Source organism: Lactuca serriola, chromosome 3, assembly GCF_051521515.1.
Source record: "Lactuca serriola cultivar US96UC23 chromosome 3, Lser_US96UC23_V15, whole genome shotgun sequence".
Lineage (NCBI taxonomy): Eukaryota > Viridiplantae > Streptophyta > Magnoliopsida > Asterales > Asteraceae > Lactuca > Lactuca serriola.
Genome location: NC_136410.1, coordinates 131,692,677 through 131,700,764, shown reverse-complemented (window position 1 = coordinate 131,700,764; position 8,088 = coordinate 131,692,677).

Genomic DNA, 8,088 nt, shown 5'->3' with positions numbered 1-8,088 from the left:
AATCATTTTCGAAACTCTGGAATTTAATTGGTCACTTGTCGACAAAGACAATCTTATCAAAGATACACTCAACGTCCTACAAAGTTAGATGCAAGGAAGATCTCATGGCTTAGTCCCTTTAAAATATTTCACAATCTTTCCTATTTATAGAGGAGAATACATTCTCTTGTTTACTCTTACGATCAATGTGGGATGAAAACATTTTAATTAAACTCATTTCTTTATTTGCCAATAATTTCATTTTGTTAAATAAAATATTAAACAATAAAAATAAAACGTTATCCAGAAAATTTATTGTTCAATAGTTCTAGTTTTCAGAAATCTCGTAAGTTGCTATAAAAAATCAAGTTTTTATTGAATAACTTTTTGTTAAATCCTAAAATCATAAATTCAGTTAGGTACTTAATATAGAAAGTTTGTGTATATGTATTTTTATGATTCAAAATGTCATTATAAAATGAATTCATTTATAAAATATAATCGAGTATATATTTCGTGCTTTTGAATTAAAGTGATTTTTCAAACAATTATAATTTTATGTTTAGATAGATTTTTTTATATTTATATAACATTATGTAACTTATAATATTATTATAAAAAATTTGAATAATCATGGGAGTTTCAAATATATGTGGTGAAAGGAAAATGTTTCATTTATCGGTCCAAATTGATCAAACTCGGACCGATTCAGCTTAATATACCAAACTACATAACGTTTTTTCTATTGAAACCCGGTTTGTATATATTTTGTTTTTTTGAATCAAATTTATTTTTCAAACAATTATAATTTTTTGTTTAGGTAACTTATTTATAATATTATTAGAAACAATTTGAAAAATCATGGGAGTTTCAAATGTATGTGCTGAAAGGAAAATGCTTCCTTTATCAGACCATATTGATCAAATTCAGACCGATTCAACTCAATATACCAAACTACATAACGGTTTTTCAACTGAAACTCTGTTTGAACCTAAAAAAATTTTGTTCAAAACCATTTTCGGAATTTTAAAACTTAAAAGGACAGTTGCTAATAAAGACAATCTCACCAAAAAATACCCTCAACATCCTAAAAAGGTAGGCATAAGGAAGTTCTCATGGTTTGGTCCCTTTGAAACAATTCACAACCTTTCCTATTTATAGAAGAGGAAACGTTCTCTTGTTTACTCTCACCATCAATGTGGGATGAAAACATCATAATAAAACATGTTTTTTTGTTAATAAAACATTATTAAACTTATTTAGTAAAACATCATTTCTCTTATTTACCCTTTCTTTATTGTTCAATAGTTCTATTTTTATATAATCTCGTAAGTTGCTATCCAAAAAAGTAATTTTTTTTATTGGATAACCTTTTGTTCAATTTTAAAATCGTAAATTTAGTTAGTTACTTAATATAGAAAGCTTGTTTATATGTATTTTCAAGATTCAAAAGTTTATTATAAAAAGAATTCATTTATAAAATATAATCTGCGTATATATTTCGTGCTTTTGAACAAATCGAATTTTCAAACAATTATAATTTTATTTTTAGGTAGATGTTTTTTTATATTTATATAACATTATGTAACTTTTTTTAAAGTATCATTGGAAACAATTTGAAAAATCATGGGAGTTTCAAATGTATGTAGTGAAAGGAAAATGCTTCTTTTATGATCCAAATAAATCAAACTCAGACCGATTCAACTAAATATACCAAAATACATATTTTTTTTCTAGTGAAACCCGGTTTCTATATATTTCGTGCTTTTGAATCAAAGTGATTTTTCAAACAGTTATAATTTTAGGTTTAGGTAGATGCTTTTTTATATTTATATAAAATTATGTAACTTATTTATAATATTATTAGAAATAATTTGAAAAATCATGGGAGTTTCAAATGTTTGTTGTGAAAGGAAAATGATTCCTTTATCGGTCCAAATTGATCCAACTCCGGTTCAACTCAATATACCCAACTACATAATTTTTTTTCTAACTGAAACACGGTTTAAACCTAAAAATATTCGGTTCAAAACCATTTTTGGAATTCTAAATGTTAACCGGACACTTGCCAATATACACAATCTCACCAAATAATACCTTCAAAATCCTACAAAAGGTAAGCATGAGGAAGTTCTCATGGTTTGGTCCCTTTCAAACATTTCACAACCTTTCATATTTATTGAAGTGGAAACATTCTCTTGTTTACTCTCACCATCGATGTGGGATGAAGACATTGTAATAAAACACCATTTCTTATTTATAGAACATTATTTAACTTAATTATAGTATTCTTGTAAAAAAATCGAAAAGTCATGGGAGTTTCAAATGAATGTGGTGAAAGGAAGTTAAAAAAGTGGGTTTCAAATGCATGAAATGCAAGAAAAAAATGCTAGCTTTATAAGTATGTATGATGATGTAATTTTTTCAATTATTCAACTGTTATGATACAATACATGAAAGTCATCCACCCCAGACGTTTCTTCCATCCTGGTTCGGGGGTGTGACACAGATTACTCCAACTGTGCTTTGTCTCATTATAAACCAAAGATTGTCTTCAAGAATTGGACGTGGGCGTGATGGCGCCAACTGTGAGGGTCCTAGCACGATGGCGAGAGCCTGGGTTTGGCACTAGGACGAATTTGCGACCATTAGCTAGGTCGTCCAAAATATAGTAGTTACGTTATCTTTAACGTATTCCTAACAACAATACTATGTCAGTGAATGATAGTACAAACACATGCTATCAGGAGACATCACAATTTCACTTGTTTGATAGTTGCAACTTTGATTCACTGATAATACAACTATGATACACTGACCACTTCCGTAAATAATTCAATGTTGCTGATGTCAAAAAGGCAGAAAGATCATCATATACTTAGACATATTATTTTTCTTAGGGGGGAAGGGGGTGGAAAAAGAAGGAAAACCTTATACTTAGGCATTCATTTTCTCATGGGGAGATAATTTCATAACGCAAGAACGTACTTACTTTCAGGGGGAGCATTCATTATCTCCTCGATCTAAAAGCAGAAGAATTTGTTGAAGATTAGTTTTGACATCATCAGATAGAGGGATATTGTAAGGTCACACCTTATGATCTAATGAATCAAACACATAACATGATGTCCACCAACGTCAGCACCATCAATAGCTTGATCAACAACAACATGATATCCATGATCTTAGTGATCATTTTGTATATTAGGTAGGTATACTTTGTAATTATAAAATAGATATTTTATCTGTAAGCTTAGTGATTAGGATCAGAATTTACATAGATTAGAATATATCCCTAAAATAGTTGGATCTCCATTTGTGTAATCGTATATAGTATACTATTAGGGTTAAACCCTAATAGAGCTTTATGCCTCGCTTTGTGCGACTATTCTTATTGTGATAACTTTTTCTTAATGAAAACATCTTTATGATCATCCTATTTTTGTTACCATTTACCCTTTGTTTGTTCTTCATTATTCATACTTGAGTGTATCCGATCAATACAAACATTCACTTATAACTATGTTTGGTGTACAAAGTCGGTAGTTAGGAGTTGATAACGGTGAATAGGGTCGGTCGAAGACAATTTGAGGCCCTAGGCAAAGTAAAAAAATGGAGACCCTATAACTTTTTTTTTGTAAATGAGGGTGGCGCCTCCAGAAAATTTTATTAATTAGAAAAAATAATACAATTAGAGGCTGGATATTCCTCATCTATGGAAAAGAAAAGGACTTCAAGAGAGGTCTAAAAGCCAAACAAACTAACTATTAATACATAACATCAAAATAAAAGGCCAAAACATACTCTGCACCCTAATACATAAACATAACAAATAAAAACTAAAGAAATGAAGGAAAATCTTTATAATCAAGTAACAAGTATATAAAATACTCAGTTCTAAATTATTTTTTGGGTGATTGTAGTTCATTTTCATTATTTGTTTCATGAAGTTATTTTTCTAATAAATGTTGTTTCTGGAGAGTTGATTGTGTAGTTTGGATTCTCCATGAAAATTGACTATTGAAGAGTTATGAGCCTTGGAAATCGCAACTCAGATGCACAACATCATCAGTCTGTCTTGATCGCTACTTCGCTTCTGCTCCCGCTCATTAGACTGATTTTGGAATTGGGCATTTGGGTTTTGAACAAATTATCCACCAAGCTTTAAATTGTTGAGTTGTTACTATATAATTAATATAATAAATTATAAAATAGGGGCTTATGGTATTTAGGGGCCTGGGGCTTATGGTAAGTAAAAGTTAAAAGTTATAGTTATTATTTATAGACAAATATTTAATAAATATAGTCATAAATTTTTGAAATGTATAAAATCACGTACGAGATAAATGTTAAAAGCTTTCAAAATCTATTTATACTTTGAAATAAAACGTCTTTTATTAGATTTTTTTTCAAAACTCAAATTTAAAAGATTCCAAAAAGCTATACAAATTTGGTTCTCAAATACAATACTTTAAGTATGTATCCACAAAATTGTTTATGCACTTTTAAGTAGGTGATTTTAAATTCACCTCATATGTTCGATATTTCTCTCTCTCTCTCTCTTTCTCTCTCTCTCTCTCTCTATATATATATATATATATATATATATATATATATATATATATTTGACAAAATCAGAAAAATATTCATTTTTATTGGCAAAACACACCGATACAAGTTTTATGGAGATTTTTTTAGCATGGTTGGTCCATATGACTTTGAAATCTTGAACTAGATCTCCTTATGTTCATTCAGAAGTAGGAGTTACGGGGTTTTGAAATAACCGAATCAATCTTATTTTGTTTATTTATTTATTTTATTAAAATAATGACTATCTCTCTCCATTTCAGGCATAAGAAAATGATAAACACGTAACTCACTCCGTTCCTCAAGCATCATTATATAAATTTAATGGATGAATGTCCTGGGTACAGGGTTCTAAGGGGCAGCCCCCTCTGATGCGGTTTAGGGGCAACGCCTGTCCAAGGGGTAGAACCTCGAAACCTAAACAAATTTCTATATCGAGAAAGAGCCCATCCATGCAAATTTCCGTTAAAAATGTTTTGTGACATCATGATGATGCCAGATTTGGTTATGTCAAAATAACCATATTTCTAACCTCTGTTTTAGCGCCAAATCTGCATGTTACCACCATTAACTACATTTCCCTCTTGTATAAGAACACATTGTGTGGTCCAGAAAAAGGTTACATTCCATATATACGAAAATCACTCATCAAAATTTTCTATCACTTCAAGAACACAAAAACAACAAGGATTATTTTGTGTTTCGAATTCAGAAGTAGTCTAACTTGTAAATTATTTTCTCTTGGATTATCCCAAATTGGATTTCATGATACCCCAGGCAAAAGGGTCGAAATCACATATTTTGGAAAGTGATTGCAATCACGATCCTAGAAATTATCCAAGCATATTGATATTCTAAAGACCCCAAAATCTAACATATCACACAAGAACCTTCAACATTCTCCATATTTCACTAAAACATTCTTCTTATTTGGTAAAATTGGTTACCTCCAACTCGAAAACTCCCTATCCAATCCAAAAACTCCAAGAAGAAACAAGATTAATACCCAAAATACAACTATATCACCTATCTTCTTCCAATCTCAAATGGATCATCCTATTTTTTACCCTTACTTCCCATTATCCAGGTACCGGTCCATACTATAATCCATGTCCTAGCCAATCCCAACCCTAATTCCAATGCCAATGCCAATCCCAATTCTAGTCCAAAACCTAACCCTATATGATAACCGAAATGGATTTTAATCCCGAAGATGACCAACCTCAAATGGAACCCAATAATAAAGGAAAGGCATCTTGTAAGAAATGGACTGTTGAGGAAGAGAAGGTGTTGGCACATGCATGGATTAATGTTTCGGAAGACCCAAAAGTCAGGAACAATCAAGATGAGCCAACTTAAGTTATAAGGCTTTTGCTTTCTGAAATGAAGCGTGGAGACTAACAGAAAAAAAATATCAAATTTACGCATAAATGAAGGAACACCTTGTAATGGAGCTTAACATCATATTCTTGAATGTGAAACGTCATTGGCAAAGTGGTGCGAATGATGAAACAATATTGAAGAAAATCCTTCACAATTTACCAACATGATAAGGGGGCACCTTTCAAATTTATTGGGTTTAGGAATATTGTGAAGGAGTCCAAAAATGGGAAGATATCAAAACTTCTGAATCATACACGGATGGTTTTAAAAGAACCAAAACATCCAAAACCACTCATAGCCAATCGTCAGATGTGCATATAGGGGTAGACCTCAACAAAGATGAGCCCATTAAGGTTCCAAGACCTAGTTGTGTCATGGGGTTGGAAAGGGTAAAAGGGTTGTAAAGTAGTTCGAGTGATGTAGATCAAATGACGAGCGAACTTCACAACTTACAAACTACTATGGAATAATACTTGAGTGTTACAAAAGAGAAAGAAAAATCCTACCACATAAAATTCTTAATGAAAATGTCTCATGGAGGAAAAAAAATGACGTTGTAAGACAAAAAGCATATTGCAAAAAAAAAAAAATGATATACAAATTTTATTTTTATATATTCCGTGTTTCATATGATCCCTATTTTTTTTATTTCTTATTGTTTAAGTTTTATTATAATTTCCATTTCAAGTTGATGAAAATTTTCGTCTTTATATAAGTTAGTTTGTTTAAATATATGAAAAAAAAATTGTTGCATGGCAAACAACCCTCTAAATGTCAAGATGTTGAAGAGATATGATAAAAATAACGTGGTGTCTACATGGTAGGAAAATCTGTTTAGCAAAATCCACTCCTTCTAACTTAACTTAAGACCAATGAGTCTCGTATCACACCTTAACATACTTATGGCATGACTAGTCAAAATATGTCAATATTTTCCCCCACAATATCCCCTCAACCCACATAAGTGATAGAAAATTGTTCAGACGCCTTACCTCACTTTTGTTTCTTATTTTTAAATGTAACTTAATAATCATATAAATATTTAAAATACATATTTATAATAATAAAAGAGAAATATTCCATTTATTACATTTAAAATGTTTACATAGCTAAAAATGATAATTAAACACTACAAATTAAGTCTAATTGAAACTTTTTTTTTCGTGATTTACTCGTTATCCCTCAAAACTATCTCGAGCTTATTTTCGGTGAGATGATCAATGTTCCGTGTTAAAAATTACATAATGAATTTTTTTTCTTCTCAGGCTCTTTGTTTTTCCACTTGATCTTTCTTTTTCTCCTCCAATTTCTTCTTTTCAAAATTCAAAGAACTTTCAAAATTTAAACTATAAATTCTGAAACTATTAGCAACCTTTTGAACATCATATTCTCTTTTTTGTAGTGAATTTGTTGGGGTTGGAGTATGTGTTGCGGTCAGCAAACCCACAAATCTAAAAGAAAAACATTTGGAATCGGCGTTTGTGGACAACTAGCACGTGATTTGTTGCGGCCGGATCTTGAGACGAGGTTGTTTGGATTCATTTTTGAAATGAAAATGGTTGTATTTTGTGTGATAGAATGTGGTGTGGTTGTTTGAAATGTTTGATATGGAATGAAAATTTATAATGATTTTTTTAAAACAAAAAACAAGAAAAAAAATAAATAAATAAGGTTAGCCGTTGCGACCGTTGAGAGGGGGAAGGGGTTGATTTCTTTGTGAAGTACTCATTCCTCATACAACAACATCACCACACCACCGTACTACGTCTAGTTCACCATACCACTGCAATAACACATCATCCATCATAACATACGGTTTTAGCTACTTTGATCGATCGATCAAAGACTGTTTGAAGTCTCTACTCATTGTATTGTTATTTATGTTTGAACTTGTAAGTTTTTAGTTTTATATGATTTTACCATGTTACTTTGCAAAAAGAAAATTTTAAATTTTCTTTAATTGATTTATCCATAGAATATTGATTTTCTAAAAGGATTGGTTATATGATAATATATGTTAAAATGTGATTTTCAATATTAAACTTTTTAGTTAAGATTTTAGTATATCATTCTGTTTAAGTATCACAAAAGGATAGCAAAAACCACATTTTAAGAGGTTGCATACAATATGAATGTCAG